Raw genomic sequence first — 10,864 nt, 5'->3', positions numbered from 1 at the left:
AAACATTGCAGGAGTTAAAGGTATTGAATCGTCCGCAGCATCAGAAACATAAGTCAAAGGTCTCGAATTTATAGTACTCTCGCAATCGCAAAGAACTGTACACATTTCTTCATACGTAAGACAACTTTTTCCGAGTTCTTTTCGTAAAATAACTTTTACAAAGTTCGTCCCGTTGTCGCAATAAATATCAGATGGGCGCCCTCGACGATCAATAAAGCGGTGCAACGCCATTAAAAAGCCATAGTTGATAAAGACGTAACTAACTCTAAGTGTACTGCTCGATATACTGCGCAAGTAAAAAGACAGATCCAACACTTCTGTTTACCACGCAGAAACAGAGGTCCTTCGAAATCGACAGCTACTACTTCAAATGCAGCACAGTCTTTTACGCGATTGAGTGGTAAAGGAGGTGGATCTGCCTGCATTGGTTCTACGGAAAAACGTTTACAAACAACGCATGCTAAAATTACTTTTCTTACTGTCTTTTGCATTGACAGAATCCAATATTTTTCTCTTATTCGACACATTACAGACTGTACACCTGCTGGGGAAAAAAGGTTCGTGTTCCTCTTGTATAATCAACTCTACAACTTCATGTTTATTATCTAAAAGTATCGGATACAAAAAAGGGAATTTGTCATAACGTTCGCTAATTTTTGTTTTCAAACGTAGTAGGCCGTCCGTGTGTACAAAGGTCTGTAGTGAGCCCAGCTTCGGATCATTCTTGGGTAAAAACAATAATTTTTGCACACAACTCAAGAATTTAGATTCAACGCTACACACTTCTCGATATGATATGTATTTATCTTGAGGAGCTTTTTTGTTTGCAATAAAATTCCTAATTCTAAACATTATCGTAAAGAATTTTATCAATTTGGCATACGATGAGAAGTTTCCTATAATGTTAAAATCAACTTCTCGACATCAAATTTTTATTTGAGCCGATTTTTTCATTCACTGTTTATCTCGGCTTCGTTTGTTGTGCCTATTAAATTGAGCCAATTTTGAGAGTCGCGTAATCACTCTGGCCCCTCCCACCAACGCGATTCGAGCAATTGTTTCGCCTGACATCCGCGCGACGGGAGATCAGCTGGGTTTTCCGGACCGGGTATATACTGCCATTTACACGCCGTCGATAACCGTCGTATCTCCTGTATACGATTTCGAACGTATGTGCCCCATTGCTTATCTGCGTGCAACCATGCTAAAACAGTTGTTGAGTCTGACCAACAGTAAGTTGGAACGTTTTCATAACGCAAAACACTCACTATCTCGGCATTCTGACAGCTCGCAATCGAAGCGGGTAAGAGTTCGAGTCGCGGAATCGTCGCTTTTTTGGGTGCGACACGCGCTTTCGCGGCGAACAGCCTGTTTAGTGAATAAGAATAATTTCGTTTGGACTATTTCAATCTCCTAACTGCTGCGCTTGATTGATTCGAATCACCGAGAATTCCAAATCTCGTTTAGGCAAAGAGGGGGGCGCGCAATCTACATTTTGGTTCAGTTCATCACGGTCCTTCTCCAAGCGAGGATTGTCGGTGGCAGACAGGCGAAACAGCTCCGGACCTTTTCACATACAGCTCTACCGAGCAAAATATACGTATACGATGGTCAATAGTCGAGGTGAACAACCATGCGGTTCTAGACTCTCCGACTCTCAGTCGAGGTGAGCGGCCGTGTGGTTCTAGATTCTCCGACCTTTGACTTTACGCCCCTTACCAAACGAGGACATCAATAGCTGACAAATCCTCGGTGAAGGGCATCACAAAAATGGTGTCAAAAGTGAGATACGAAATCGTACAAACGTGCATCGTACTAACAAGGGGGATGCTCCACGACCAGCCGACCATCGCCTCCGGACTTGCAGGATCATCATGTTCAAGAATATAAGTATTCAACTATGTACAATTCCTTATATCGCATCATTTCTGGCGTTAGATATCCTCTCTATGATTCAGCCTTCAACATAGTCGAATAAATAGCTTAGTCCATATTCTTTTACGCGCAAAAGGTCAATGTACGCCTTGTGCGAAGAACATGACAGGAGGGGGATTGTGTACTTAACTCGGGCCCGTACTTAATCTTCCAATCCCTTCAAATCCATCTCAAGAACGTGCGATTTCATACACGTTTCCGGAATTACACGCTACGAGCGGAAAGACTCCGTTGACAATCGGTCGAGTACGATATTTCAACGCGTACACATCGCGTTTCTCAGTTCAAAGTGTCGATACGTGTTCATTATCAAATATTCAGGAAACATTCAGTGGGTTCAAGTTCAGTGAAAATGGCTAATCGCGTGCGGTTCATTCACCAAAAACGCACGACGTTAAAGACGCAAATTACGAAACTTGAAAAAATCGCGGAGAACGCTGAGTTAGATTCCGCAAACATGAAATTACGTTTAGACCGTCTCAAGGAACAATTTCGCGCATACGAAGAGTTACACGATGAACTCGCGTTATTGGTTGAAGCAGAAGAGGACCAGGTCAACGATTTCGATGAGTTGTAAGATCGATTCTACGCGATCGTGACAAAGATCGAGGCGGACTTACCGTTGACAACGCTGCAACCTTCAAACGTGAGAAACTCGACTTATGTCGCGATCGACGCAACGCGTCGAATTAAATTCCGGTTGCTGAACTACCGAAGTTCAATGGTAATATGTAGAAGTGGCTATCATTTGAAAACACATTTCTAACAATGATCGATTCTCGCGAAGACTTAACAAATCTATAAAAATTCCTTCATTTAAAGAATGGTCTTGAGGGTAACGCGCTGAACAAAATTCTCATTTATTACAATATTAGAATTCTCGTCTCTAAGCTCTATTCGTTCGGGGCGACCGGTAAATTGTTGGATTGGGTCCGCAGCTACTTGGTTGGCCGTACGCAAGCTGTCAAAGTGAAGCCGGCCATGTCTCGCTCCTTTAGCGCGATTTCCGGCGTGCCTCAAGGGTCTCATCTGGGTCCCCTCTACTTTTCAACATTTTTAATAACGATATTGTTGGGGCCATACGTCATTCTAATGTTCTCTTATTCGCGGATGATATAAATATTTTTCGCGTAATTTCATCTATTGAGGACACTGTTTTACTTCAACAGGATCTCAATAATATCGCGGTATGGTGTAAACTCAACGAATTGTTCCTTAAGGTTCTGAAATGCCATGTTATGCATTTTGTTCGCTCTACTTCTCAGTACTGGGTGCAATATCAAATCAATAATATACCGCTGGAGGTTGTCGCATCTGTACGTGACTTAGGCGTTACCTATGACAATGAATTGTTGTACCTCCTTCACTATCGTTCGTGCATCACGGCCGCACTTAGGATGCTAGGTTACGTTAAGCGTGTTGCGGTCAGTTTTAACAATCCGAGAGCGCTGACAGTTTTATACACCGCTCTAATTCGTTCTCAGCTCGAATACGCGTCTGTGATCTGGTTACCGTATCAGCAGTCTTTCTCTTCGCTCTTCGAGTGTGTTCAGCATAAATTTCTCCGCATCGCTTCATTTCGGTTAGGTACTCCTATGAATCTTGAAGACCATGATTATGGACCAATTTTGCGTCGCTTAAAATTACACACGCTCGAGACTAGGAGGAGGGTTGCTGATTTATTTTTCTTGTACAATAATAATAATGATAAGTTCGATTCACCGGCATTGTGTGCTCTGGTGCGTCTTTGGGAGGGTGTTCGGGTGAAACGAAATGGTGAACTGCTAGAAATTCCATTTTATCGCGCGAATTATGCATTTTTCAGTTGACTTCCTCGTTTATCTCGGTTGGGTAATAATCACGCGTTGGAGTTAAACATGTTTAGGTGCTCCCTAACTGTTTTTAAGAGCCTTCTTTTCGGTATTCTTCCGTCAGGTTGACTTTGCTAGTTACGGCCAATTACTGTCACTCTGGACACTCGTATGCAATAAGCCTTGCCTTTATTTCCTCCTATGTTTCTTCCTCCGACTCTTTCAACTACCTAGTCGGTTTGGTAGATATGTATTTTTCTACCTGTAAGTGGGCCTTGCCCGTGTGTAATTCAATAAATAAATAAATAAATAAATTTCTAACGTGAGTGAAGAAAATTACGAGACGGCATGGAAGTTGCTGTTAGATTCATATGAAAAGGCCCGAATTCTAATCGTAAAACATCTCGACGCGATCCTCGAGTTACCAGTATTGACGAAAGCGACGCATAAAGGTTTAACAAGACTCGTCGATGACATGCGTCAACACGTAAACATGCTCGCGTCAATGAACGTGACACCGGATGAACATTTATTGGTTCGAATAATCGAGCGTGCATTACCCAACAACATTCGGGTCAAATAGGAGGAAACGCTGAATCTCGATACTTCCCCAACGCTCGATCAAATTTACAAATTCGTCTCTGAAACTGCATTTCGTTTATGTACGCTTGAGCAAGATACATCGCATTCGAATCAAGACAATAATAGCAAACGACCACTCTCGAGTCATACAGCTCAGAACAGAATGAAGTTTCGACGAGGGGAGAACGGCGCACGTACATTCGCGACCATCGCATCAGCGAAGTGCGTTGTATGCCAGAAGGAGAGGCATCCCGTGTATCAGTGCCGCGAATTTCAAAAAATGACTGCTTAACAGCGATGGAATTTTGTCAAAAATTCGACCCCGTGCAAAAAGTGTTTGCACCTACACGGCGGCAAATGCAACCCGACGCATTGTAAAAGCTGCCCGAGATTTCACCGCACCCTATTGCACGCTGAGTCTCCAGCTGCAGCTGCCCGCGCTACTCGAGAAACGGCAAGGTCGGATACTGCAACTAATTCGACAACCAGGGTACATTCAAACATATCACGGAATAACTGCACACAGTTTAACGTCGCGAGCGCTACAGTCGCAGCTAATGTTAAGCGCTTAAGTACGCATCAGGGACTTGCACGGACAGTTAATGAAATGTCGCGCTTTATTGGACACATGCGCAACGGCAGATTTTATCACAGAGGAGCTTGTGAAAAAATTGAAATTACCGATCCGCGCGTGCGCGATCTCGGTGGGAATGATCGATAACGCCAATACAATTTCTAAAGGCACGATCGAGTGCACGTTTTATTCGATACATAATAATTTCAATAAAACTCTCACGTTCCTTATCATCCCGAAAATAACTGATAACGTGCCGCATGAAATCTTTCCTCGCAAATTAGTCAACATACTGTAATTTTTTATATTTAAATATGATTTTTAAGAGCATTAAATAATAAATAAATAAATAAAGATTTACATTCTCCTTCTTAATGATTCATCCTTGATACAAATTTAGCAAGAAAGGAGTAAAATAGGTATATTAAATACACAAATTCAATTTAGTTAAAACTTACACACACATCCATCCATACAACACTCATACAGACATTTTAAAATACGCCGCATTGTCAAAGTATATATATTTTAAAGTTAAATTCAGAATGCACTTGTTTGTCAAAATTTAAATTATTCGGGTATCAAAGGGAATTCAATAAATGTTATTTCATCTAAGATACTCATGATACGAATAGTTCCATCGATGTTGGACGTTCAGCAGCAGCCTTCGAAGAGATTCACGTTGATGATGATCACGATAACGTCCGTTAAATGTACATGGAGAATATTTGATGGTGGTTCCAAGTTTAAGGCTCACGTGTTCGAATTGAATTCGGATCTTGATATCTTCGTATTGTATCGGCATAAAATCTCATTGATGGTCGATGTTATAGTTGTTGGATTTTCTTTGATACCATTATTAAACTTTGAATTGTACTTTTAGGTGTTTGAGTGTCACATTAGATTAAAGTAATATAAATTGAATAAAGTTTTAACTACTTCGGAGGAATTTTGACCTCGTGGTCCGGCGTCTTCTCCAAGTGTGTCTCATTTCCTCATTCTACCTGTTCCGCCTAGCACCCAATTCTAGGTGGCTGTGTCGGAACTGTTCACATTTCGCGTTTAGCGCACCCAGTGCCACGTGTACATTTAGGGCGCGAATAATTCAAATGAGATTATCGTCACATTTACTCCCCTTTTTTCATGAGGTTGGTCATTACTCGTGAAAAACACTCACTTGGGTCACTATTGTTCTTACAAACTAAAACATTCACACAGCATACAACATACCAACAAATTATTAATAAACCTCTTAATAACTATTCATATTACATTTCGTCATGGTTTCCTTATATTTAAATCTTCCACAGCGATGAAGGAACAATCAAACAATACGTTGGCTCGTATCTACCGTATCATAGAACAACTCGTCAATAGCTAGGTAGATTGATAATATCGACGTAACATGGTTCGATTGTATGTACCCTTCACCTTGTTTTTATTTTCAGTATCGACTAGAACATATGCATTTACACCTATAATTTTCGATATTCTATAAGGGCCTTGGAATAAATGGAAAAACTTCTGTGTAACCTTATCAATTGCACTCGATTGCATGGGAACTCTAATAAGTACCAAATCATCTACTTTCAGTTCTACTTTAGATTTATTTTTCTGATGTGAGCGACGTCTATGAAAATTTGTTACTAATCTTTCTTTAGCTAATTCTAACTGCAAATTCTTATCAAGTTTTTTAGATTCAGGAAACTTAATTAATTGTTGGATCTTATCGACATGACTTGTATTAAATTGAAGTTGATGTGGAGTAAAGCCGGTACTTTGATGGATGGTAACATTTAAAATATTCTCAATTGTTGTTATATATTTTGCCCACTTGGTGTGTTGCTCTGCACAATAAACTCTAAAAAATTTTCCAAGTTCACGCATGACTCTTTCGGTAGGATTAGACTGGGGATGCCGTATTGATGAATAACAAACTTTAATGCCTAATTGTTGTAATCCAGTCTTCCATTTTCCAGATGTGAATTGAGTTCCATTATCAGAGAGTATACGGTTCGGTTTTCCAAATTTAGGTATATAATGATCGACAATTTTCTTTAAGCTCACTTGCGTAGTAGCTTTTTTCATAGGATATAAGGTGACATGTTTCGAGAAAGCATCCATGGCTACTAAAATATATTGTACTCCACCAATTGATCGTGGTAGAGGACCATAAAAATCAACAGTAATTAAATCTCCGGGTTTGTCTGATTTTACAAATTGATATTCTCCTTCCATAGTAAAGTTTAAATGTTTTACACGTTGACACAAATCACAGGTTGTTACGAACTTTTTCACTTCTTTCGACATTTTTTTCCAATAATAATATTCTTTCAAATAATGAAGCGTCTTGTACGCACCTATGTGTCCTAATTTATTATGTACTATCTTAATCAATTCTTGGGTTAAAACATTAGGAATACAAATTCTCCATTTTTTGTCATTCTTATTGTTGATAAACAATACGTCATCATGAATTTCATAAGCATTATTATTATGATTCTGGTTGCTTGAGTCAAATTTAATTGTCAAAATTGGATCCTCGCGCTGTAATTTTCCAATTTGTTGAAATTGTTTCGGTAATCCAATGTCTATTGTTAACGATTGAATTAGCTCATTAGGAGACTGGTCATTATTCAAAAGTTCAGGAGATGAAAATAAAGTTAAACTTGCAATTATATGGTCATTGGATGTTTGTTCATGAAATTTACTATCTGGGTTACGACTGAAGAAATCAGCGACAATATTGTATGTCCCTTTGCAATATTTTACTTTAAAACAATATTGTTGAAGTAAGAGACTCCATCTAATTAATCTTGCATTTAAAAAAGGTGTTTGCTTTAAAAATGTAAGTCCTTTGTGATCGGTTATTATTTCAAATTCTCGGCCAATAAGATAATACCTAAATTTAATAACTGAATAAATGATAGCTAACAATTCTTTTTCGGTAGTAGTGTAATGGATTTCACAATTAGATAGACACCTACTAACCAAACCTATTAAACCTTGTTCATCACGATCATTAATTTGGTAGAGAATGCCTGATATTCCTTTATCACTAGCATCGGTTTGTAATTTTATTGGATTATTAGGATTAAAATGTTTCATTATAACTGCATCGATAAAATTATTTTTAAGTTCAGTATAAGCTTGGGAATTTTGTTCTGTCCAATTCCATACAGAATCATTTCTCAATAAATCTCGGAATGGCTCTACATAAGTCGCATATCGAATAGCAAATTGTCGGTAATAGTTACATGTACCAAAAAATTTCTGTAGTTGTTTTTTATTTTCAGGTTGTGCAAAGTCTCTAATAATTTTAAGTTTTTCGGGATCAGGAGATACGCCTTCGGTTGATAAAATGAATCCAAGAAACGGTAAAGTTTTACTAAAGAATATTGATTTTCGTAATTTGAGAGTGAAGTTATATTGTCTCAAACGAGTGAATATTAAATTTAAATGTTCTAAATGATGTTCGAAATTATTTGAAGCTACAAGTAAATCGTCCACGTATGGTGTTAAGAATGTAGTAAAATCATTATTAAATGCCAAATTCAAAGCTCGAATGAAACCTGAACCAGCAGTTTTCAAGCCAAAAGGTATTCTACAAAATTGATAAAGAGTTGATCCATATAAAAATGCGGTAAAAGGTCTTGATTCTTTTTCCAATGGTATCTGCCAATATCCGTGAGTTAGATCGACACTACTGAAATATTCAACTCCAGAATACTTTTGTAAAATTTCTGCAATTAAAGGTGGTGATTCATTATCGGATTCAATTATATCATTCAAGTAACGAGCATCTAAACAAATACGCACACGATTGTCTTTCTTTTGTACGATACGAAGGGGATTACAAAATGGGCTAATCGACCGTTCGATAATTCCGAATTTTAACATTTCCTGAATTTCCAAATCTACAGCGGGTTTCAATGCTATTGGTACGGGATATGATCTACGAATAAATGGCTTGTCATTGATTAGTCTTATCTTATGCTCATATATATTGGTACATCCTGGTTTTTCTGAGAAAAGTTCTTTATGGTGTAAAATCAAATTGATTATGGCTTCTTTTTGACAGCCATTTTGTAACGTTAGTTTAGACGCGTTCATTCGTAAATCATCAAAGAAATTATGATCTTCCGGACTTTCATTCAATTTACTTGGTTGTGAAATTTCCACTGAATTATTTCCCATTGCTAATTGTTTCAGTGAAAACTCCCCTGAATCCTTGACAGTCCACAGCTCATCGTTAGCACTTTCATACTGATCAATTGTGTCATCATCGGAATTCATTTTATAAACATTTAAATCACAAACATTTGAATTATCATTGGCAATACATGGGACATTAAACAAATTATCAAAAACGAAACATTGCGAAGTAACTTCCTCCTCCATAGGCAAGTCTTCAAATACAATTCGTGAAACAACCTCCTCACTAGGCAGGTCTTCTATAATAATTTCTGAAGCAACCTCCTCAATAGGCAGGTCTTCTACAATATTTTCGGGAATAACCTCCTCTCCAATAGGCAGGCTCCCATTTACAATTTCTGAAGCAACCTCCTCAATAGGCAGGTCTTCTACAATAATTTCTGAAGCAACCTCCTCAATAGGCAGGTCTTCTACAATATTTTCGGGAATAACCTCCTCTCCAATAGGCAGGCTCCCATTTACAATTACATTTTCATTACAAATTCTTTGACACATATTTAATTCTTCATTATTGTTTTCAGACAAATAAGGCAAATTGGAAGTTTTGAGAAAATTGAAATTGATTTCATGATTTCTTTCCTCAGATAATTGATTCACATGATTACTGTGACACCCTCGATTCTTCCTGCACTGATTTCGATTTACCGATTGGATATATGTAATATTATTTTCGCATGAAGATCCTAATTTTTCCGAAAAAATACGACTGTACGATACAAAATTACTATCTACTCGAAATCCAGCAATATCAATAGTTCCGGTGTTATAATTTAGTAGAACCTGATTCGATGTTAACCAATCGTCTCCCAATATCACATGGACAGATAACCTAGGTACGACTAAAAATGCATAAGTCATTCTTCGATGTTCAACATACATATCAATGAGTATTTGTTTTCTAACTCCTACGCTAGATTTGCCAAATGCGGGAAATATTTTCAAATTCGAAACTGGTAGTTCAGTTAATTTCAAATGACTCGATAATTGTTTATAAAAATTCTCTGACATACACGTTAATTGACTACCTGAATCTAATAAGGCTTGTACTCTATATCCACCAATTGATACTAATAAGTGAGGGCATTTCAAACTATCATTATTGTTTTGTTGTTTTGATTCATTTACAATATTTCCTGTAAGGTCCTCTACTAATTCATAATAACCATGATACGATGATGGACCTCGACTCATCGCATCAGTGATTAGTTTAAATGCTGATAATTTTGACTTTGACCATTGTAGGGAATTTGTTGGCCAGTATTTTGTGGATTATTGACTATTGGTGGTGGAAAATGGGTGTTCGGTAAAGTAAAGTTAGATGATGCTATTTGATTAGTGAAATTTCCTCTGGATGCGACTTGCTGATATTGTTGTCGTTGATTTTCAACCTTCTGTCTTTTATTACCTCGACCTCCCTGATAATTTAAAGTTCTAATTTGACCATTATTGTTATTGAATTTTTGATTATAATTTTGATATCTATTTGAACCATCTTTTTCTTCATGCGTACTATCTAAATTAGCTAAGGTTTGTAAAAGGACTTGGGTATTGGCAAAATCTACAGTGGCTAAAACGTCTCTTATTCTAAACGGCATTTGTTGTACTATCGCATAATTTACTTCATACGTTGATAACCGTGGTTCAAAATATTTTGCTTCCTTATTTTGTTTTGTGAAATAACTTTTCAATGTACCCTCTTGTGATTTATATCTACGTGCAGCCCATTTACTTTTTGCTTTAACCTGAT

At 37.7% G+C, this 10,864-nt stretch overlaps 1 pseudogene; it reads left to right on the top strand.

The window, feature by feature from the left end:
• Positions 1 to 4,239: 4,239 nt before the first annotated feature.
• Positions 4,240 to 6,283, top strand: LOC124410181 (annotated as a pseudogene).
• Positions 6,284 to 10,864: the final 4,581 nt, after the last annotated feature.

Source organism: Diprion similis, chromosome 9, assembly GCF_021155765.1.
Source record: "Diprion similis isolate iyDipSimi1 chromosome 9, iyDipSimi1.1, whole genome shotgun sequence".
In the NCBI taxonomy this organism is placed as follows: domain Eukaryota; kingdom Metazoa; phylum Arthropoda; class Insecta; order Hymenoptera; family Diprionidae; genus Diprion; species Diprion similis.
Note: the sequence above shows the minus strand (reverse complement) of the source record. Positions and strands in the feature narration are given on the sequence as shown.